Genomic DNA, 25,727 nt, shown 5'->3' on the forward strand with positions numbered 1-25,727 from the left:
GACAGCTATACGATGGGTGAATGTCCATAACCTGGAAGGTAATTTGGAAATCACTTGGTTCAATCTTGATTGGGAGGTCAACTTCCCCAATCACAGTTTTACGCGACCCATCGAAAGCCTTCACAACTACTCCACTCTGCCTCATGGGAGACCCTTGATAAGATAGTCTCGAGATAGTGGATTTTGGCACTACGTTCAAGGATGACCCAGTGTCCACCAGTACATTGGACATGGCGTCGTCTTTACAGTTCATAGAAATGTGTAATGCCAGGTTGTGGTCTCTTCCCTCCTCAGGGAGATCATAGTCACAAAAACTCAAATTGTTGCAAGCAGTAATGTTTGCAACAATACTATCAAATTGCTCTATTGTGACATCATGATCTACATATGCCACATCCAAAACTTTCTGCAGAGCCTCTCTATGTGGTTCTGAATTCAGAAGCAATGATAATACGGATATTTTGGATGGCGTTTGTAGAAGCTGGTCTACAACATTGTACTCACTCTTCTTGATGAGCCTCAGCATCTCATCACAGTCTTCCTTCACATTGCCACTCGGGCCAACAGAAGCAGGAGTTATCAATGTAGATGAGGGTTTAACAGCAAGTGCCGGATTCGGAGAATTCACCGCATTCCCAATCGGGCATTCAACAAAATCAGCATTAGCCTGGGGCTTGGGAGGTGCTGAAAATACACGACCGCTGCGGGTCAAACCACTTATATCAGCAATATTTACAACAGAGGAGGATGGTAAAGACACCTCTTTCCCATCTTCTACAACAACATCATTGTAACAGAAGGGAATTGCTTTTTCAGACGAGTAAGGCACTGGACCAGCAGGCTTAATGATCAGAACAGGAGAAGCCTTCTGCTTGCTACCATCATATTTAATGATAACAGGTTCGGGTATCCGAAATACTGGGGAAATTACGTTGACCTCAGGCTCATCTTCGTCAACATTCCTATTCTGAAGAATCTCAATAACTCCCTCATCCAGCATTTCCTGAATATCTTTGCATACCTGGCGACAACCCAATCGGTTAACAAAGCATACCCGACATCTATCATGGTCATGCTCATAGTGACTGTAGTCACATAATAAACGATGCATCTGGACCAGAGGCTGTCGAATATGACTGACATATTTGACCTTGTACTTGCCAGGGCAACCCTGGACCATGTTAACAGATTTCCCATGCTCGGGCAATGGGTTCTTCTTCAAGTTAGGACCTATGTCCTCAAAACACAGAATACAACACCTCACAAGGTCTTGAACCTTGGTCTTCAGAGGATAGAAATTCTCCACGTCGTGGCTGGGAGCGCCAGAATGATAAACACAATGCAATTTGGGCTTATACAACCATTGGGGGTTAGCAGGTATAGCCGGTGGATCTCTCGGAGTAATCAGCTTTCTCTCTATCAAAGAGGGATATAATTCTGCGTACGTCATCGGAATAGGATCAAAGGTGACCCTTTTCCTCTCGTAACTCGTGCTGGTTTGATTACTGTTGCGAGGCTGGTAGGCCTGCTGCTGCGGTTGGTGTTGTTGTTGTTGATATTGATGAGGTGGTTGCTGATTGTTGTTGTGATGCTGATACTATTGATTGTCTCTAAAGACAGGTGCTATATGAGCCACCTGATGCTGATTACTGGCGGGACACACAGTCTTCCTCCTCACAGAGGGTCTTCTAGGTTTCACATGGGAGGTCACAGCATGTACCTCTCCATCTTTCTTCTTTGCAAACGCCCCATAACGTTTGGCAGAAGAGCCTTCATCTCTAGTTAGACGTCCTTCTCTAACCCCTTCTTCTAAACGCATCCCCATATTCACCATCTCGGTGAAGTCCGAAGGAGCGCTAGCAATCATCCGCTCATAATAGAATGAACTCAAAATCTTCAAAAAGATCTTGGTCATTTCTTTCTCTTCTAGCGGAGGCACGATCTGTGCTGCCACCTCTCGCCACCTCTGGGCGTATTCTTTAAATGTTTCCTTGTCCTTCTGGCACATGGCCCTCAACTGATCCCTATCGGGAGCCATATCCACGTTATACTTGTATTTCTTGACGAAGGCTTCGCCAAGGTCGATGAAGGATCGGATGTTCGCGCTGTCTAGACCCATATACCAACGCAGAGCGGCACCGGACAGACTGTCCTGAAAGTAGTGGATAAGCAACTGGTCGTTATCAGTTTGAGTAGACATCTTCCTGGCATACATGACAAGGTGGATGAGAGGACAAGTATTTCCTTTGTACTTTTCAAAGTCAGGGACCTTGAATTTCACAAGAATCTTCACGTTGGGAACTAAGCAGAGATCGGCAGCAGACTTGCCAAAAAGATCCTTTCCTCTAAGAGTCTTAAATTCCTTGTGAAGCTCAAGATATTGATCATTCATAGCGTCCATCTTTTCATAGACATCTGGGCCCTCAGACGGCTCAGAATGATAGATGGTGTCGTCTACCCTGGGCATGGTATGCACGACAGAAGGAGGAATAGCAAGGACCGGGCTAGATGCCGGCATAGAAGCAAAAGTGGGAGCAGGACCCTCAGGCATGAAGTTAGGAGGCATCCCCCACGGAAATCCGGTTGGCATGGCTGTCGGAGCAAAATGTGCACTGGCAACAGGCACAGTCGAAGAGATGATTTCTGAGATAACTGTCCTTTGGGGAGGAGTTGAAGGCGTTGGAGAAGACTGGCTCTGGGCAGCCATGAAAGACTCCATCAGGGCAGTCAATATGGCCACTTCCTCCTTGAGTTCACGGTTCTCTTGCTCTAGATGATCCATCAGTTTTGCCGAATTGGCTCTAGTGTAGTACCGGTGAGTCAGCTTGTCTTCAAAATAAATGAATAGCACAAAGTTAGACCACAGGACAAGAGACCGAAAACAAAACCTGCATATGCACATGATGCATGCAATGTTTGTGCATATGATTTGTTTTTTTATATATTTCAAAGGAACTTTAGGGTTTTATTTCCAAATTTTGGAAATATTAAGCATTTTGTCGCATATGGAAATATCTCATAAAATAATATCAGGGAAAAGAAGTACAACATTGTCAATCATGTACAAGAGAAAAGGAAAATAATCATCCTATAGATCCTTAGAAACAATCATCTAATGCTCGGGATACAGGAAGATAAGATGCACGAATCCTCTTCACCTCTCTCTCGTCATATCTGCCTTCTCCTTGGCGAGTCAATCATACTTCCTCTTCCAAAATTTGGAAGACTGAGGAAGTAGAGAAGTCCACACGTCATCAGGATCATCAATAACCTGATGCTCAAGAAACTCTATCAAAGCATCCTTCTCCTTGATCTGCTGAAGCAACTCTTCACGTTCACGGATCCAGGCACGTGAACGGTCTTCGTCTCTCAACTCCTTTACTCCTTGATTAGGGAGGGTTGAAGGCCCAGTCATAATCATAGGTGTAGGTCTCGGATACTCATAAGGCATGAGATACTCAGACGCTCTCTTCCTTACCCAAGCAGTGTAAGGCTCCAAAGCGATGCAATTCTTAGGACCCAACTCCTTCCTTCCTTTCCTATTAATCTTGCGCCAAGCACGAACCATCCTAGCTTTCAAGCCTTGGGGATCTTTACCCTCCTGAAAGAACACACCCTCTAACAGAATGCTATTGGGTTTATCCTTTAGGGGGAACCCAAGCTGACGACGTGCTAAAACAGGGTTGTAGTTAATCCTACAACATGTACCAAGAAGAGGCACACTGGAGAATTCACCACAAGAGTCGATAATCTGCACACCATCATACACGCGGTTATACCAGGAGATATCATCATTAGTGAGAGACATAAGTCTCGTGAACCACCATAGACATCCCTTGTTCTCCTTGAAAGCGACCGTCTGAGGTAAGTGAGAAATAAACCACTTATACAACAGAGGCAAACAACACACAACAACGCCACCACCCTTTGAATTTCTCATATGCAAAGAGAAATAAGCATCACCCAACAGAGTCGGAACAGGATTAAGAGCAGAGAAGATCCTAATAGCGTTCACATCCACAAACTTGTCGATGTTGGGGAATAAAACCAACCCATAGATGAGAATTACAAATATGGCCTCAAAGGCGTCCTCACTCATGGCCTTCCCATACACAGTAGCTTGAGCAATGAGGAATTCAGAAGGGAGACCTTGAATTCCACCTTTGGTAGTCATATGAGCACCAACCAGAGATTCATCTATGTGCAACATGTCTGCTATCTCTTGAGAAGTAGGAATATTCTCCAAGCCACTGAACGACAACTGATCCAGGATAGGTATCCCTACAAGATAAGCATACTCCTCAAGGGTAGGCAAAAGCTGGAAATCCGAAAACGAGAAGCAACGGTACAAAGGATCATAGAACTGTACCAACACACTCATCAATCCTTCGTCCACCTGAGTAGTCAGAAGAGGAAGAAGCTTCCCAAAACGTGCTTTGAAACCCGAAGGATCTAATACATAGGATGTCAGATTCCTTAACTCTTTCAAATCTGGTTGCCTGAAACTGTACTTCTTTGTATTCCTTCTTTGTCTTTCCATGTCTAAAATTTTTGCAAATAAACTCCTTAAGTTCCTCGAAAATTTTCTTATTATTGATGATATGGATGCAAATGGGTGCATGAATGCATGAATGCAACAATCACACTCAAGGATCAAGCAAAGCACACCAAACAAAGGTCATGGGATGGATCATATCATCCTTAATATCAATAATCCATTTTGGTGTATTATGGTTTACACCTTATCAACACCCAAGTTCCATTGATATTAAGGATACATGAACGGATCAACCATGAATCAAGGGTTTGTTGCAAGTCACGAGCATGGGGTCTTGGTTAAGAACCACCCAAAGGGAATGCACTAGAGTTTAAACCTGCCAAACATGTTCTATAAAGGGTTCCCATAGTCATCATCCCATCTTTCGGATATTATCGGAGAAACGAATACTCGTATTCTAAAAATATTCTCAAGAGAGGCTCTTATGAGTGTAGTATCGCGTAACAATCGTATCAAATCTTACACTTGAACGACTTTCGCACTACATCCTAAGAATAGGCCAAGATGGGTTTGGTATAATAAGGTCCTTGGCTTCTAAGGTCTATATTGGAAAGAGTAATGTCTAACCACAACTTACTTGTGTGACATTATTGATCCCAACATGACCTTCACCAAGTGAATGGACTTGCAAGTCAACTTGCTAAGGAATAACTCCACACAAGTCAACAAGACTATGCCATTCTCCTATCCTAAGTGCACTCGAGTTCGGGTATAGAACTCATCTCACAAAGATCACCAAGCATACAAGGAATTAATATTCAAGGAATTCAAACATTACATACAATACAGTAATCCCAAATTGCACAAAAATATGTCACAAGACAAATATATAATACACTACAACAAATATGAAAAGTAGGAAAAACCCACTAGGCAAATATTCCCCAGCAGAATCGCCACTTTTCTGTAGCGGGGTATTCGTTACCATTAGAGATATTAACTAAATCCACGGTAAACCATACAAGTCGAGTCGCCACCTCACTTCTATTTATCCAAAGGAATGGTTAGAAAGTGAACAAAAACCTAAAAGTTTTAACAAAAACTAGCAAAAGAAACAGAGATCTGGGTAAGGGGGTTGGTTACGCAATGGGAAGGTGTTAGGCACACAAAACATCCTAGGTACTCCTAGGGAGCCCTTTTCACATTTGTTGTAAGGTTGGTATTTTTGTGAAATATTTATTTGTGCAAACATGATTGAAGGGATGAGAAGAGAATATACAAGTTTATTTACATTTTGTGTTTGAATGGATTAACCCATTTCTTACGTACCATCTTAAAAAAAGATTAGGATCAAAACCTCGTAGTTCGGGGTAAAAATATCAAAATGAGTGAGTGGATTGATTGGTCCAAAAGCCTTAAGGTCTTTTGTTATCAAAGGAAGAAAACTCAACCTAAAACCACAAATCCACCATGTGAGGATAGCTTCAACATGCTAGTGAGGGATTAACCCTATAATAAGCATGGAAGACTCATTGTCCATCACTAAGGATATAGGTGAGTATTACATCTACCTCAAGGATAACTCAAACCTAATAGCTAAAGGTTATGAAAATTTTGATTAAGAAAGTGGTCATTGAAACCACAAAAAGTATTTGAATGGGTTATGTTTACTAATTAGAAGTATATACAAAAATTGGTCAAAGTTGACTTAAAGATTCAATTCAAAATAAGTGTTATGAAAAGGAGGTTTGAAAATCAAAAGCATAAGGCTTACGTTTCTAATGTTGAAAACAAATGAAATGTTTGCACAAAAAAAGTTTTGACTTGGGTTAGAGTGGAGAGAAGAAGAAGAATGGCTAAGTCCTAAGAAAATAAAAGGGTAAAGGTAAAGAAATGAACCACACTAGGAGTTCCTCTCTTGAGATCATATTGATGATCCAAGTAGCTCCCATCCTTTGGAATAAGCAATCACAAGCAAATATTTCAAGCAATCAAACACACAAACCATGCTTCTAGGAATCCTCCGATGGCTTTTGTGTCTTTCACTTTGGATGCTCATGGTAATGGTTCCTCAATTAATGCTCAAGTTGGAATCCCCTAGCACAAGAAAACACACATCAAAAAGTTCTATAAACAATCAAAGAATGGACAAGAGGGAGTTTAGAATATGGTCCTTTCAAAGTCTTTCCTTAAGCTTTAAGCATTCTAAAGGCAGGAGGCCTAGTTGCTCTTCGACATTTAAGCACTCTAAAGGCATGAGGCTTAGTTGCTCTTCAAATTCCATTTTGCTTGGGTATCGGTCCTAAATTCTAAGTCCATATTGTCCAATTCTTGGTATTTGGGTCACAACAAACAGACAAACACAAGCACAAAAGGTATATTCACAATTATAAACCCAAGTGGGCAAAAGGCAAATGGCATTAACATAAACATGTGCTCCAAGGAGCAAAGGAAAAAGCAAATGAATAATATGTGCAAGAATTGTAAATTGCATAAAAAGTAAATTGCATAAAAGTAAATGTTAGTGGTTAATGGTTAGTATGCCATAAGGCAAAATTTAGCGCTATGTTAAGCAATCGTAATTGGACTTATGTAGAAGTCACAACTATCTGAGGCCGGTCAATAATAATGTAGGCAACAAACACAAGTTAGGAGTCTTGATTAGTGAACCAAGTCCCAACAACTTGCCATGCCAAAAAGGAGAAGAGAATTGATCTTGTATTGGATTAAGCCATTTGCATAATTTAGGAAACAACATATCCTTAATGCAAAGCCATTCACTTGTTCAATTGATCAAGATGAATTAGATTTGGATCAAGGAAGATTAAGTCTCCCTAATCAATGTTAACTTATCAACCTTCAACTCATTGATCAAAAGGAAAAAAGAAGAAGAAGAAGAAGAAGAAAGAAGAAGAAGAAGAAGGAGATGAATGATGAAGAATGGAAATGGCAAAAGTAAAGAAATATAAATGCATTAAATGAAATATCATGTACCAATCCTCATATGTTGACCAATAACATTGAAAGTCAAGGTCAAACAATCAAAAACAGAATGAAGATTGGAAGTCAAGAAATGAATAGAATATTTTTGGCATTATTTAATATTTAAAATAAACTTGAATTAAAAAGAAATGGAAAGGTCAAACTTCAAAATCACTTCAAATCAACCTTGAAAGGTCCAAGTGATTTATCCTAAGTTCAACAAGGTCAAATAAGGTTTGACAAAAAAATTCAGCATTTTTTAAAGTCAGAAACTATTTTTAATCAATTAAAAATGAATAAAAATAACCTAATTGAACTAAAATCTCAAATAAATCTCAAATCAATTTGAAAATTGATGAGAATATTTTTCATAGATCCATCATCATTTAAATAGGTTAGAAAAATATTTTTGTATTTTTTGAATATAAAAAACTATTTAAAATGAATTAAAAATAACCAGAAAAGAGAAAATTCATAAAAAAATATCAAATGATGAAATAAAAAATATTAAAAATCAGAAATAGAAACTAGAATTTATTTGGGAAATAATGCAATTGGTCCCATATTTTTTGGATAAAAAATGAAAGAGATATTAATTTTTGAAAATAATTGGAATTAAAGAAATTAAATCAGAAATTCAGAAAATGGAAAAAACCACAAGCGTCTGATCAAGCCTCATTAATTGACGTGGCTGATCAAACGGATGTGAAATGCGCGCGCACGAAAAGGCATGAGTCAACAGCGAAGCATCCAACATTATTGAAAGTCATAAGATCCAAAGGACACGATTCAATCTAGAAACAAGATCAACCGGTCCAGAGTTAAACTGGACATGATGAAGCCACCGGAGCCACCGTCTTCTCTGGTGAGCTTCCAGATTCCGGCCAAGTTGTAGAAATAAAAAAGGCAACCAAAACGTGCGATCTATACATCAATAGAAAGCTGGGACGATGTACATCATCCCTGTACCATCCATTTTCATTCTAGATCTCTATGATTTGAGAAATCAGAAGTTGAAAATTCTGGTGTTCATCATGAACTCAATGAATTTCAAAAATTAAAAGCATAAACATGATGCCTCTATTGAGAGGACTTCAGCCAACACAAAATCACAGCCAATAGGTCAAAGGATTAGGATAATCGAAGAAAATACCAGTTGGAGTTCAAGTTTGAATTCTGGTGATTTGAGCTTGAAACCTTGCTTGCTTTACTAAAATAGAAGTTCAATGAAGTGTATAATGAAGGTCTAGACGCATTAGATCTATGAAATCAACCAGATGAAGTTGAATTCAAGATCTGATTTTTTTTTGAAGAAAATGCAATTGCTTATTTAGTGATGGTTAGGGAACGATTTCAGCAGCATTTCAGGCTGATATTGGTGTGTGAAATGGAGGGAATGAAGGCTCTATTTATAGAGGAATTGGCAAGGAAAGTGTGAGATGATCCGTGTGCATGAACTTGGATACCACTTGCACGGGCTTGCATGATCATGCACAAGGCCCAAAAGCAATGCCAAATGCAAGCTGAGTTCAAATGCCAAGGGTTTGGACGTGTAATTTGCTCTGAATTGGCTTGTGCAACAAGATTTCAACATGAATTCCACAATTGAACCTAATCATTCACCTCTTCTAAAATACCAATTAGAAAAACCAAGCATAGGCATATGGGTAATGGTTGGAAAGGTCTTTGTATGAGGAACAAATGTTATGTTGGTTAAAAATCCATTTGGAATATGGAAATTTATGAAATTTGAGTTTAAAGTGTGATGTGCAAAACATGTCAAGGCAAGGTTTCTAAAATTGGCCAACTTTGAAGCCTTTCTGTTTTAATGATGCAAGCTTCAAATGAGAAAACCTCCAACATCAAAGTTGTATATCTTTTCAAGACAATCAAAATGGGCTTAAATTTTGCATCATTTGGATTTTTGATGAAAGAGTTATGGGCACTTGAAGTTGGACTTTTTTGACTTTTAATGGATTTGGTCAAAAAGCACCTATAATGTCTTGCATTATCACATGTATTTCATTTAATATTTCCAATGCATTTGATCCCACCTCAAAATCATAAAAAATGAATGAGTTATGTTCTTGGGAAGTTGACCATAAATTAGGGTTTCAGTCAAAATGACCTATAATGTATTGGAGTGGAAGTTGGTCTTCCAAGATTCAAATCAATTTTTGATGAACATGAAAGTTGTTCCTATTGTCCTTAGGAACATTTTTTCTTTTGGAACAATCTCCATTTGACCAACACATCAAAAGTTAAGTCTCAGTGCATTTCAGAATAGTCAGATGAATTGACTGATCAACTTCTCAAGTCCATGCCTCAAATCTTGATGAATTGATGATTGAGGACACTCAAATAAGTTCAAATATGAATTAAATGATGAGTTAAAGAACTTCCCTTGATTATATCTGACCATGGGCTGGGGTTGCTTCAAGAGCAAGGCATTGTGGTGTACAGATGAAATTAGGGTTGCTCTGGGGAACAAACCTCAAACCCTTTGATTTGCTTTGATCAAACATGATGAATTGAGATACTAGGGAGGCATACTTGATGGATGAGAGATTTGGGAACCATTACCAGGCTTTCTTCCACCTCCTTTCGACCATGTCTTTGTACCAATGACCTCCTTGAAGCTTTTGGCCTTGTGATTACTCAAGCTACAAACAAAAGATGTTAGTGGCATATTTTTGTGCTTTTGGTTAGTGAATAAAATGAGAAAAGCAATGATATACAATTCAAGCATGCTTAGTGATCTCAAACCACTCACAAGGAGTCCCACCCAAAGGCAAAGGGAACCAAGATGCTCAATGATCCTTGAGGCTATGCAAGTGCAAAGTATGATGCCATGAGGGATCTTAGGGACAAAATTAGGGTCTTACAGAAGGTCTTTTCTATCAAGAGGGTAAATATACCAACATTTGAAGCAGAAGATGGTGCATGCTTGACATAACGTGCATAGAAAAGGAAGATCCGAGCTTGGTTCGTGCAACTGTGTAGCTTTGGAAGCTTACACTCTTTGGGTGAAGAAAAGAGCTTTGGAATTGAATATCCCGTATGCTTGTGAGAGACCTATGTCTATGGTTGTGGTTGAGCCATTATCTCTCCCTACATAAGATGTAGAGGAGTTGGAAGACGCACTCGCCAAGATGAAGCAAGAGAAGGATATGTGGAAAGAGAGGTTCCATGCTTTGAGTCGAAAGCATGAGGAGTTGCAGCTTGAGTCTAAGGACATGGATGCACTTATTGAACTTATTGAGGAACTAGAAGTGAAGAGACAGAGAGAGCCAGAGGTTCCCTCTTCCTATAGTATGCCTCAGCCTTCCGGTGCTTGGAAGAAGATCGTCAATCAGCTAGTTCTTGAGAAGGCTCAGATGAAGACTTCTTTTGAGTCCGAGATTCGATGCATCCGAAGGAAGTACACGCCTGCAGCCAGATCATCTGACGTTGTTGTTAGGGGATCCTTAGGATGATTAGTTTCCTTTCCTCTTGTATTTGTATTTTGGTTTCTGAAATTGTACTCAGTGTAATCCTTCCGAAATTATATGAGTAAAAGAGATTTTTTATGGTCAATCAAATTTGTTATTGTTGTTATTATATATTTTCAAATAAAATAGTATGTTCCTTGAAAATAAAAACAAACAAAACATTGCATTTCATGCATCATTTGTATAATAGGTTTTCTTCTGCCAAATGTCTTACTGGTTATTCTTTCGTGCTTCAGCCAAGCTGACTCATCGATATAACACTCGCGCCAATCAACCGAGAATCATGGAACATTTGGAACAAGAGAACCGATAGTTGAAAGACGAGATTGCTTGTTTGACTGCCATGATGGAGTCTGTTTTAGCTGCTCAGAATCATTCATCTCCAACGCGTGCAACTCCTCCTCCTTAGAGGTCTGTCATTTCAGAGGTTTCTACCTCAACTGTGCATGCCACTCAGTTTGCTCCAGCTATGCCTGCCGGATTCCCGTGGGGAATGCCACCAAACTTTGTTCCTGAAGGGTTTATGCCTACTTTTGCTTCCATGCTGGCATCTAGCCGGGTCATGTCTGTGCCGCCTCCAGTCGTTCATATTTTTCCTCATGCTGAGGACATCATATACCATTCTGAGCCGTGTGAGGGTCCGGATGTTTATGAGAAGTTGGATGAGCTAAAAGATCAGTTCCTTGAGCTGTGAAAGGAATTGAAGACAATTAGAGGAAAAGATTTGTTCGGTAAAAGTGCTGCTGAACTTTGCTTAGTGCCGAATGTCAAAATCCCGATGAAGTTCAAATTCCCCGATTTTGAAAAGTATAAGTGAAGTACCTGTCCACTTAGACATATCGTCATGTATGCCAGGAAAATATCGACGGTAACTGATAATGATCAGTTACTAATTCACTACTTCCAAGACAGTCTGACTGTTGTTGCTTCTAGGTGGTACATGGGACTAGATAATGCAAGTGTTCGCAAATTCAATGATTTGGGTGAAGCTTTTGTGAAGCAGTACAAGTATAATATGGACATGGTGCCTGATAGAGACTAACTGAGGTCGACGTCTCAGAAGGACAAAGAGGCATTCAAAGAGTATTCCCAGAGGTGGAGAGAGCTTGCTGCTCATATCAATTCTACGTTGGAAGAGAAGGAGATGACCAAGATTTTCCTTAAGACCCTTAGTTCATTTTATTACGAACGCATGGGGATGAGGTTAGAAGAAGGTGGCCGTGAGGGGCGTTTGTTTAAGGAAGAGGTATCATCAAGCAAGAAGTATGGGAGCAGTTTCGAAAGAAAGAAGGAAGGTGAAACCAATGCAGTATCTATTGGGAGGCAGAGAAGGCCTCATGTCATAAGAAATCTACAACCACGTCAACATCATCATCAAGTTTCATCCGTTATTCCGGTATTTTCAAATAATTAATTAGCACTAGTTCAATAACAATGTCAACAACAACCACAACAAAGAACAAACAACTACAATAACATCAGCAATAATCAACAACAATAGAATTTTGAGAGGAAGAAGGTCTCTTTTGACCCTATTCCTATGTCATACGCTGAACTTTACCCGTCTTTGGTTCTCAAGAACCTACTTCAACCAAGGAATCCGCCACAAATTCCAGAACCACTTTCATGGTGGTATAAGCCTGAACTCCGTTATGCTTTTCATCAATGAGCTCCCAACCATGATATTAAGAACTATTACCCTTTGAAGTATGAGGTCCAAAAGCTAGTGTAGAGTGGGATGGTGTCCTTTGAGTACCATGCGCCGAATGTGAAAGTTAACCCATTGCCTGCTCATGGTAATTCCTCTGTTAATATGGTATATGGTTGTCCGGGAAGTTTCCGAGTGTTTGATGTGTGATGTATTCTTCGATCCTTGGTAGAGATGCATAAGACCCTGTGTACCATTAGTGATTATGAGCACGACCATGCCGGCTGTGCAATTTGCAGTGTAAACCCCCGTGGGTGTCCGATCGTCAAGAGAGATATCCAGAAGTTAATGGATGAGAATGTAATCTAGATTCAACAGCCGAGGGATATAAATGATGTTAATGTTATTGTTCCAGTGTTTAAAACCCCAGAGCGGGTAGTGATTCAGTTTGACAGCAGCAACGGTAATAGCGTCAATAGATCAATATCATCGTTAGCGAAACGATTAGCGGGCCCCATCCCGTATACATCCGATAGAGTTGTTCCATACCAATATAATGCAACAATGGTGGAGAATGGTCAAGAGGTTATGTTGCCTACTACCAATTCTATTGTGAACATTATTGATTTTACGAAGGTGACCCGTAACGGTCGTGTTTTTGGACCCGTTTTTCCGAAGGAGGTGATAGAAGATGTGTCTGTTGGTAAGAAGGTTGATGTACCCGCAGTGAATCCGGTTAGTGCTCTAATGGATCAGTCTGGTGAATCCAATAATTTGAAGCCTAGTGATGATGATGAGGTACTGAGATTGATCAAGAAAAGTGAATTCAATATGGTGGAGCAGCTACTCCAAACTCCTTTGAAGATTTCAGTGTTGTCTCTGCTTATGAATTAAGAAGCGCTCAGAGAAGCATACAAAGAGTGTTGGAGCAATCCTATGTGGCTCATGACGTGACTGTGGATCAATTATACCATATTGTGGCTAACATCACTTCCTGCAACAATCTGAGTTTTTGGGATGAATTGCTTCTTGAGGAAGGTAGAAATAATAATCTGGCACTGCATATATCAATGAATTGCAAGGAGGATGCATTGTCAAATGTGTTGGTTGATACCAGTTCTTCTTTAAATGTACTCCCTAAATCAACTCTGTAAAGGTTAACATATCAAGGCGCCCATATGAGGTACAGTTGCGTGATTGTCAAAGAATTTGATGGTTCTCGTAAGACCATCATAGAAGAAGTGGACCTTCTAGTGAAGATAGATCCGAGTGATTTCCAGATTACTTTCCAAGTAATGGACATCCACCCGGCCTATATCTGCTTATTAGGAAGGCCATGGATACATGAGGCTGGAGCCGTGACATCCACTCTGCACCAGAAGTTGAAATTTGTGAAGAATGACAAGCTTGTCATTATTGGTGGAGAGAAAGCGTTGTTGGTAAGTCATCTGTCGTATTTTTCATATGTGGATGCTGAGGAAGAGGTTGGAACTCCGTTCCAAGCCCTATCTATTGCTAAGGTGAAGAAAACTGGGGAACACATGTCCTCTTTCAAAGATGCGTAGAAAGTTGTTGAAGATGGCAGTTTAGATCAGTGGGGCTGTATGGTAGAGGTCACCAAAAACAAGAGTATAGCTGGTTTGGGATTCCAGCGAGGATCGTCTTATGCTAAAGCTGAAGATGTGCAACCTAGTTTTTGTAGCGGAGGGTTCATCCATGGTAATGAACAACACTCAGCTTCCGTGATCGAGGGTGATGAAGATGAAGACTGCGCCAATTTTGTGACGCATGGAAAGACTTGAAACAATTGGATTGCTGTTGATGTTCCTATTATCGTCCATCGCTCTAAGTAATTTCTTTTTATCATTTTTAGAAAAATCCTTCTCCTATACCTAAGGGAGAAGTGGACATTGTTGGGCATATTTCAAATTAATCATCAATAAAATGAAATTCTATTCATCCACATCTATGATGTTTTATTTTTAATTTTTTTGCTTTTCTGAAAATGGTAATCACATAAAACATAAATAAACAAATAATAACTATCCATCTGCATAATTTTTGGTCATAATTCACCTCTCTAAAATCAAAATATCAAATCATTATGCAGGTTGGTTTCTAAACCCATTGAATACAATGATCATACTCCTTCTCCAAGCTTTGAAATCCCTGTGTTTGAGGCTGAGGAAGAAAGTGATGAAGAAGTGTCTGATGAATTGTCTCATCCGCTTGAGCTTGAGGAAAAAGCCATTCAGCCATTCGAAGAGCAGATTGAGTTAGTCAACTTGGTTTCTGAAGATGATGTGAAGGTAGTCAAGGTTGGGTGTCAACTGTGTCCAGAGGTCAAGAAGGGGTTGATTGATCTTCTTCGAGAGTATTCATATGTGTTTGCTTGCTCCTATCAAGACATGTCTGGTTTAAATTCTGAGATTGTGGAGTATAAATTGCCGTTGAAGCCAGAATGCCCATCAACAAGGAGAAGTTGAGGAGAACTCATCCTGATATGGTAGCGAAGATCAAAGAAGAAGTACAAAAGCAGATTGATGTCGGTTTCCTTGTTACTGCTGAATATCCACAGTGGGTATCCAATATTGTACCCATACCTAAGAAGGATTGAAAAGTCCATATGTGTGTTTATTATAGATATTTGAACAAAGCTAGTCTGAAAGATGATTTTCCTCTGCGACACATTGACATGTTGGTAGATAATATAACTATATTCAAAGTCTTTTTGTTTATGGATGGATTTTCTAGATATAATCAGATCAAGATGGCACCCGAGGATGTGGAGAAGACCACATTCTCTACACCCTAGGGAACATTCTGTTATAGAGTGATGTCTTTCGGTTTAAAGAATGCTAGTGCAACCTACCAGAGACCAATGACCACTCTTTTTCATGATATGATGCATAAAGAGATCGAAGTCTATGTCGATGATATGATTGCTAAGTCAAGTGATGAAGAAGAACATGTTGAGTATTTGTTGAAGCTATTCCAATGTTTGAGGAAGTAAAAACTTCGCTTGAATCCTAATAAGTGTACATTTGGTGTTCGCTCGGGTAAGTTGTTGGGCTTTATTATCAGTGAGAAGAGTATTGAAGTTGATCCTGCCAAGGTCAAAGCAATACAAGAGATGCCTGCGCCCAAACTAAGAAGCAAGTTAGAGGTTTTCTCGGTCCCTTGAATTACATCTCGAGATTTTTATTGCATATGACTGCCACATGTGCACGTATGTTCAAGCTTCTTCGGAAAGATCAGTCTTGTGATTGGACCGAGGATTGCCAGAAAGCTTTTGACAGTATCAAAGAATATCTGCTTGAGCCTCCGATTCAATCTCTGCCTGTTGAAGGAAGACCGTTGATCATGCATTTGACTGTGCTTGAAGAAAGTATGGGGTTATGTTCTTGGTCAGCAAGATGAAATTGGAAAGAAATAATATGTAATTGACTACCTCGGTAAGAAATTCACCGACTGTGAGACTCGGTATTCTATGCTTGAAAAGACTTGTTGTGCATTCGCTTGGGTTGCTAAGCGTCTGCGTCAGTATATGTTGAATCATAACACTTGGTTGATATCTAAAATGGATCCAATCAAGTATGTTTTTGAGAAGCCTGCTTTAACTGGGAGAATTTCCCATTGACAGATGTTGTTATCAGAGTATGATATTGAATACCGATCTCAGAAAGCGATCAAAGGTAGTGTTTTGGCTGACCATTTGGCTCACCAAACGATTGAAGATTATCAGTCAGTACAATACAATTTTCCTATTAAAGAGATATTGTACTTGAAGATGAAAGATTGTGATGAACCATTGCATGAAGAAGGGCCAAAACCTTGTTCCCGTTGGGGCATGGTATTTGGTGGAGTTGTTAACCAGTCTGGTAATGGCATTGGGTCTGTGATTATTACTCCTCAAGGAACGCATTTTCCGTTTACACCTAGATTGACTTTCAAGTGTACAAAAAATATGGATGAGTATGAATCTTGCATTATGGGGCTTGAAGAGGCCATTGATCTCCAAATCAAATATCTTGACGTCTATGGAGATTTAGCTTTGGTTGTGAATCAGATCAAAGGAGAATGGGAGACGAATCAACCCGGTTTGATACCATATAGATATTATGCAAGGAGAATTTCAACTTTCTTTACAAAGGTTGAGTTTCATCTTATCCCTCGAGATGAAAACCAGATGGCAGATGCTTTTGCGACGTTGGCTTCAATGATTATGGTGAACTTCTGGAATGAAGTTCCCAATCTTACTATGGTGCGTCTTGATAGGCCATCTCATGTGTTTGCTATTGAAGAGATCAAAGATGAAAAGCCATGGTATTTTGATATCAAGTGTTTCCTCCAAAGTGAAATTTACCCGTCTGGGGAATCTTTGAAAGATAAGAAGACTTTGAGAAGATTAGCTGGCAATATCTACCTGAATGGTGATGTGCTTTATAAGAGAAACTTCGATATGGTTCTGCTCATATGCGTGGATAGACACGAAGCAGACTTGTTGATGACTGAAGTCCATGAAGGTTCCTTTTGTACTCATTCTAATGGACATGCTATGGCAAAGAAGATGTTGAGAGCATGTTACTATTGGTTGACAATGGAATCTGACTGTTGCAAGTTTGTGTAGAAATTCCACAAGTGTCAAATATATGCAGATAAGATTCATGTTACTCCGACACCGCTGAATGTGATTTCATCCCCATGGCCCTTCTCCATGTGGGGAATTGATATGATTGGCATGATTGAGCCTAAAGCTTCGAACGGACATCGTTTCATTCTGGTGGCTATTGACTACTTCATAAAGTGGGTTGAAGTGACATCGTATGCAAATGTATACAAGCAAGTTGTTATGAGGTTTATCAAAAATCAGATTATATGCCGGTATGGTGTGCCAAGTAAGACCATTACTGACAATGGATCAAACTTGAACAATAATATGGTGGAAGCTATTTGTAAAGACTTCAAGATTGCAATTCATGATTCTTCTCCCTACAGACCTAAGATGAATGGGGATGTTGAAGCTGCAAACAAGAACATCAAGAAGATCATTCATAAGATGGTTATAATGTACAGAGATTGACATGAGATCCTCCCGTTTGCTTTGCATGGGTACCGTACATCCATCCGCACTTTAACAAGGACAACGCCTTTCTCACTTATTTATGGCATGGAAGTTGTGCTCCTAGTAGAGGTTGAGATCCCATCATTGCGTGTGCTGATGGAAGCCAAGTTGACAGAAGCTGAATTTGTCAGACCAGGTATGACTAGTTGAGTTTAATTTTAGAGAAGAGATTGACTACCATGTGCCATGGTCAGTTATATCAGCAGAGAATGAAGAAAGATTTTGATAAGAAGGTCAAGCCTCGTGTATTCAGAGAAGGTGACCTTGTGCTCAAGAAAATATTATCTTTCAAACCAGATTCTAGGGGAAAATGGAATACTAATTGTAAAGGCCCATATGTTGTTAAGAGAGCCTTTTCAGGTGGCGCTTTAATTCTTACAACTAAGGATGGTGAAGAGTTCACGCGTCCTGTGAACGCCGATGCAGTCAAGAAATACTTTGCCTAAAAAGAAAAGAACAACTCGCTAAGTTGAAAATCCGAAAGGGAGACTTAGGCAAAAATGAGCATCTCGGTGGATTGAAAACCCGAAAGGGAGATCCAGGCAAATATTAGAGACATAAAATAGAAGAATTTATCCCGATAAATTGAGTATCCCACCTATGGGAAATTTATGCAAAAGGTAGGGATTATGGCAAGTAATTGCATCCTACTGATCTTCTGTCTTGAAGACATTCTTGAGCACAACGTTTGGTTCTGATTCATATTCCACCCAAGCCAAGAGCATAGTGGATATTGAAGTCGGTAGAAGGATTAGTGATCATTGTATTCAATGTATCCCTTTTCCATGTAAATTACCATTTTTCAACTTTTGTAAAGATCTATGGAGTCTTGTCATTTATAGACTACCATTAAATTAAATAAAGTGAGCTTTTTATCCAATTATTTCTACTCTCATTTATTCAGCAAAATAGAATTAGATTTTATGGTGATCATTTTGAAATTGAAATTTAAAATCAAAATCTTATTTTTCTTAAATAATAAAAGCAATTACTTTTAAGTGCAATCAATTTCATTTAAGTAATATCAACATCGGTCTAAGAGTAGGTGAGCCCTAAAAAGCGAAGCATTGTTGGTTTTCCCCGAGCAGTTGGTGTGATTTTCGTTTCCTCGTCAACAACATTTTAGCATCTCCAACTGAAGCACGTTAATTTCCCCAACTGAGTTCGCATTTGCCTCCTTTGAGTTATAAATGCGTTTTCTCAGCAGTTTGCATAGACCCGACACAAGATTGTGTTTCCCATCCGATCTCCAACAGATTCTAATTAGCACTGATTCTTGAGAAAAATTTCTGATCCTCTGCAAGGTTGTCTCCCATTTGATATGGTGTTGACCTAAAATTTCTCGTAGAGTTGATGGTGTGGATCCTCGACAGATCTTTCCCTTTTCCCCACCCAGGGTTGAGCCTTTGTGATGGATAATTTGTGGTCATCCTTTACGTCTCTTTCTCCAGTTGGTCCCCTCCTGTTGAGATTGGCTGAGTTGTTGTATTGATGATTCAGATCGGCGACGTTTGTATCCTTTGTGATCATTTTGTCAACATAATCATCATATATATACATATACATATACATCCATTATTATATTATTGCATTTTGTGATTCTACTATGGTGGTATCCTCCCCCCGCGGAGTTTCGGTGTGTTTGTCCTCTTTCAATTGTAGAGTGTCAGCCCCTTAAGCATAAAAAATTCAACCTTTCTCATTCCCCACTGAGCTATTTCCTCGTGGATGATTATTATTTCAGCTTCCTCCCCAGTTGATTATCTGGATGGAACCCCCCCCCCCCCTCTGAGTTATATCCTCAATGGGTCGAGTCTTTGATTGACCTTGTCTTTCTAGGTCTTGCCTAGATAAATGCTTTTGGGTCCCCTGAGAGTCTGTTACCCACTAACTGGTAATATTCTTCTCAATTTTTGAGTATTTTACTTTATCCCAATACCTAGTAAAAGTAGTATATTTCGTTCTTTATCCCCAGCGGATTCGTTTTCACGTTCCCCTAGAAAATTTATCCTTGATATGTTCATCTTAAACCGATGACGAATATTTTCTTCCTCTTCTTTGAGTTTATCCTTGATATGTTCATCTTAACTCATGACAAATATTCTCGTTTTTGTTTTTTGCCCAGTAAAAAGGTAGTTGTAATCCCTATTTTTCCTAGAAGGTTAATCCTTGATATGTTCATTCTAACCAATGACGAGTTTCCTCTTCGTTTCGGTCTTCTGCCCAGTAACCAGTAGTTATAATTCATATTTCCCCTTTTGCAGAGTCCATCCTTGATATGTTCATCTGAACCGGTGACGGATATTCTCTCCTTTAGTATTCTATCCAGTAGCTGATGGATATAATTCCTATTTCTCCCCCTCGGAGTCTATCCTTGATATGTTCATCTTAATCGATGACGGATATTCTTCCCTTTGAGTCTATCCTTGATATATTCACTTTAATTAGTGACAAATATTCTCTCTCTTTGGTATTCTGCCCAATCATCGGCAGTTGTAAACCCTATTTGGCTTTTCCCCAGCAGGTTATTCTTACCCAGTAACTGGTAATGAACACACCTCCGGGTTGCCCTCAGCGAGTCATCCTTGATATGTTTACCCTAACCAGTAACGGATGTCCTCTCTAACAGATTTTGTTATCTCCTTACCTAGTAACCGATAGTATATAATATACTTCTAGTACTCCTATGTTGAAGTTCTTTTCTTCCCCAGTTGATTTTGAGTGTGTATTTCCTCAATGAAATTGCCATTTCCTGTTTGGTTTAGGTATTTCAGCTTTGTCCTAATTTACCCGTTTCCCCTGCAGATTTCCCCTTTTTCCCCGCCTGAGTCCTTCCATTGATTTATTTTTCATGGAATCTCTCGTGTCCCCCCAGTAGTTTTAAGTCGTAGCCTGGCCTACACATAACCTTTTATTCCCCACAGTCTTTGTCTTCCTAGTGAGTTGTTCCTTATGGAAAGCCTCATGCTCTTGTGGACTTTTGGTCTCTCCGTATTCTTTTCCTTTGTGGCAACATTTTCCCCACATAGATTATTTTAGCATTCATATCGTTCGCGTCATGAGGTCTCTTAGGGACCAAAATTTGTTTCTATATGTTATTATTTAAGTCCATTCTACTGAGTCGATACAAAGATTTTAACCTTCATCTCCTCAGCTAGAATGTCATTAAATAGGGACAACTGTAAGACCCCAATTTTGACCCTAAGATCCCTCATGCTATCTCATCATATGCATTGGGATCACACCTTGACATCCTCCTTACCCCTCATTCATTGGGATTGCATTGGGATTGCATTGGGAGAGGTCACCAAGAACTTTAGATTGTATCATACTTTGTTTTTCTTTATTTACTAACCAAAATACCAAAAATATGTCAATGTATAGTTGTTGCTTTTGTAGGTAGTATGTATGCCCACCTATGCTCTATCAAGCCCATATTTAGGGTTTAAGACTCTCAATGTAAAGAGCTCAATCAAGAATTAGTTTACTATGGATCTAGACATCATATATGGATCCCCATGATCTTCACATGTTATTTTGATCAAGAAATCATCAAGAGTTTCAAGTTGGTTTGCCTTGGAAATCCTAATTCATCTAGGTATATTGTGTGGCTTCTTCAACAAGTTTATTCAACAATTGATCAAATATTCCAAGGGATACTTCATGTTTCATCATCCTATGCATATATGATCCTCCATGATTCCCAAAAGTCAAGATAATTTCAAGCTAGCAAGTTGGTTCATGGTGGTTGACTAGAGAAAGTCAATTGGTCAAAACTGGGGTTCCCTAGACCCTATATCCGACACTTTTTGTCATATGGAAATGATTCCAAGAGAAAAGTTACTCTAAATGACATTCTAAGAAACTTTCATGTTGAAGTCAGGATCTATTTTTTCTTGGAAAGTCATTTTTTAAGGTGAAAGATTATAAGTCATTTTGTCTAAACCCTAGTTTGGAGGTCAACTTCCCAAGGCCATAACATGCTCAATATTTATGATATAAAATCCATTAAAATTCCATGATCAATTTCAAGATGAATAATTCAACTTTTATGTTTGGAGGAAGTGCAAATTTAACTTGAAAATGCATGTGCCAAGAGGAAACATTATAGGTCATTTTGGGCCAATACCATTGGACAAATGATTTTCCTTAACTTCTAAAATGTATAACTCCTCCATGCAAAATTCAAATAAGGTCAAATGTGTAACCAAATTGAATAGGTTTGAATGAGCTACAACTTTGATGAAGAAACTTTTCTCATTTGAAGTCCAAAGAAAAAGTTATTCAAGGTTGAAGAAGTGAACATTTGACTTGGGAGTTAGAAATTTTTTAAACATGTTTGATTTCCCAAACTTCAACCTCAAAATTCATGATGATCCAAGCTTCAAATGAAAAAGTGTTTAACATGAAATTTGTTCCCCTTGATCTAACCTTCCCAAAACATCCAAAATCATGTCATTTGGATCAAAATTGAGGGACTTGGGCAAGGGTATAAGTTAAGGTATCAGTTGGATAATTTCAAGATCCACTTTTCATATACATTTGCATGAGCTTCTAACATGATTTCAGCATGAAGTACATTGGATTATGGATCAGAATGCATCATTTCATGGGCCTAATGCACACCCATGCATCCATGCAAGGGAGAATTTGAAATTTTTCCAAATTTGAAAGTGTGCAAATATCATTCACATTGGCTATAAATAGAACCCTTGATGATCAGAAATGGGATCCCTCTTGCCCAAGCTTCGACCCTTTCCTCCCAAAACCCCATCGAAAGGATAATCTTGAAGGTTTCTTGAGAAACCGAGTTTCAATTCTCCTTCTATTTTAGGATTGAAACTCCAAGAGTCCAGGCCTTTTAACCATTCAAATCATCTTCTGCAAGCTTCTAGAGTCAAGCCAAGCCAAACTGGAAGCAAATCAAGCAATTATGAAGCTCCTCGAAGGTGAGATTTCAACAACTTCTCCTCCTCGATTCTCTCTCAATTCTCCATTATTCTTGTTGATTTTTGGTTTGCTGAAGTCCTACCAATGTAGGCAGCAAGATTGAGTTGCTTTGAGGTTAAATCGAAGCAACTCAATTCATGATCCTCAAAATTCAACTCCCTGTATCTTTTCATATACTTGGAATTGGACAAAATTGAGGCTAAATTCGAGCTCCTGAGCATTTTTTTTAAATCCATGTCTTACTTTTTCATTTTGGTGATGGTTAGTGGTGGACCGGTCCGGTGAGGTCCACCGGAGAAGAAGACCGGAGCTCTGGCTCCGGCGATGAGGTGTCTTTCTTCCCAACCACATGATCCGTTTAAATCATTTTAATCTCGTGCGGTAGTTCTTATTACCACGTGTGCATATCAATTGTCCGAGGCACATGTGGAACGCGCACTTATCACCATCTGATCTGCCACCTCAATTAATGAGGGAGATCAGATGGTCCACTTTTTTTTTTGAATTTCTGAATATTCCACTTAATTGCTTATTTTTATTTAATTCATATTAATTTCATTATTGATCTAAAAAATATGGGACTTTCACCAAAAAATTTCAATTTTTTTTCTCTTTCATTTTTTGAATTAAAATTATTTTTTGGATCAATATTGATATTTTTCATGATTTAATTGTTTTTTACATATTTTTATTAGTTTAAAAATACTTCCGACTTTTCAAAAATAATGAAATTTTTTCTCCAAGGTCGTTTGACATTGTTTGACCTATGATAAATGTCTTGGCCATTTATTTGGTGTTTTGAAGAGGTTTTATATTTTTGATAAAATATAATATAATTTAATGCATTTTAAATTGATTTTTAATTGTTTCATTGTGTAAAAATTATGTTGAGCCGTTTTTATTGATTTGTGATGTTTGACTATGTGTTTGGGCCTTGGTCAAGGTTGATTTGACTTTTGTTGGATCAAAATCGTTGGATTTAGGGGATTGATGAAATGTACAATTCATCTCCCAAAAGGAATGAATGATTTTAATTTGATAGAATTCCTCCCATGACCAATTTGTGTTTGTCTCATTCCCCTCCTCTCCCTTATTCATCTCCAATCCCATTCTATCCCATCCTTCTCATCTACCAATGACATCTCAATATCCTAAGACTAATTGGTTCATCAATAACTTTGTGTTAGATGAACCAATACAAGTATGGATGAGTTTAGGTTCATCCTTTGATTTTTTTTGTGGTACGTTTTAGGAGTATGGTTCATTATACCATGTCTCTAACATGCATTAACACTCAAATTTTTGTTGCATGGCCTCAGATAGCTGAGACTTCTACATATGTTCAATTATGACTGCTTAACATAGCACTAAATTTTGACCCAAAGGCATAACATTCTAATAAGTGAGATTATAAGTCTCCCCCCTTTCATGGTACTGTGTGGAAACTTGGTCCTTTTTCCTTCCTTTGGAAGATATCTTGGTTCAAGGATCCATGCTTGTGAATAGAGGGTTGAGTGTTCTCCAAAGAATGACTTACACAATTGAAAGGCAAAACTCCACTAACATCTAATAAACTAAAATTTGACTAACTCTTATTATTAATTTCTTTTAATTTCAAGTCATTTACTTTATGCCATTTAAATTCAAGCCATTTATCATTTGCCATTATACATGTCATTTCCCCTTTGCTCACTCGAGTTATGTATTGTGATTGTATATATTTGTTTGTGCTTGTAGTCTTAGGACCTTAAAATACTTAATAAATAACAAAAACCCCTAAAAAATGTTTGTGTGGACTGTTGGATGTGATCTGAGCTTTGGACTTAGAATTACGCAACATTCCCAATGCAAAAGGACTTGGCCAATGCCAACATTTCTTAAATCAAGTTCTTGTGATTTGAATTTTCATCTGATGCAAGTATTGAGATCCTCTTAAGTTCATCTTCTACATGATCTTAATGCAAATGTTACTTTGAACCTGTGTCTAATGCCTTATTCTGAGCCATTCAAGGAGCATGTCATATGATACATGGGGAAGATTATAAAGAAGACTATGAAGTTGCTAGCTTAGATGTGGCTATCTTTATTTGATGGCTTACTCTTCATTGTGCTACTTGCTTATTGATATTGCTTGATGTAAAGTCCAAAGGAAAAGTGGGTTTCTATATGACATTCTTGTCTATTGGATTGCATCCCATTGGTCAGATCTTTTCAACTCTTAACTGTTAAAGTTTTGCTTAGGATTAGTTTCTTCATCTCATCCCACTTCTTAATTTTCAAATCTCTGCCCCTTTTCAAAACCTTCTTCGCTTGTGATTTCAAACGTAGACCTTATTGCAAATTAGAAACATTGGCCTTATGCCATTGCATTTTCAAACTCTTTTCCTTAATCAAACTTGTAAATGAATCTAACCATATTAGACTTAAATTTTCAAAAGACAAAAAGAACTAACACTCATTCAAACTCTTTTACGTCTTTTGTGCCTCTTTTAAACTTAAATTTTTGTTAAAAGCAATTTACGCACTTTGAAATTGATACCACGAACTACGAGGTTTTGATCCTTCATTTTATGTTGGTACGTAGGCACGAGTCCAAAGGTCTTATCAAACACAAAAATATAATTAATAAATTCTGTTCTCACCCCCACACTCTATTTATTGCAAACATATTTTATACCAAAACACATACACACATAAAAAAGGGCTCCCTAGGAGTACCTAGGAGGCTTTGAGTGCTAACACTTTCCCTCCGTGTAACCAACCTCCTTACTTGTAATCTCTGGCATTTTATTAGTTTTGATTTGAAAACTTCTTACCTTTGGGTTTTGTTCGTACTTTTCTGTTTTCCTTTGGAAACAATAAAAGCATGGTGGCGACTCTGGTTTTATTGATGTTAAGTTTATCCATAGCTTAATGGTCATGAATTTACCGCTACAGAATCGAATGTGAAGATCTCGATGAAGTTCAAAGTCCATGACTTTGAAAAGTATAAGGGAAATACTTGTCCATTAAGCCACCTTCTTATGTATGCCA

This window comes from Lathyrus oleraceus, chromosome 5 (assembly GCF_024323335.1).
Source record: "Lathyrus oleraceus cultivar Zhongwan6 chromosome 5, CAAS_Psat_ZW6_1.0, whole genome shotgun sequence".
NCBI classification, from domain to species: domain Eukaryota; kingdom Viridiplantae; phylum Streptophyta; class Magnoliopsida; order Fabales; family Fabaceae; genus Lathyrus; species Lathyrus oleraceus.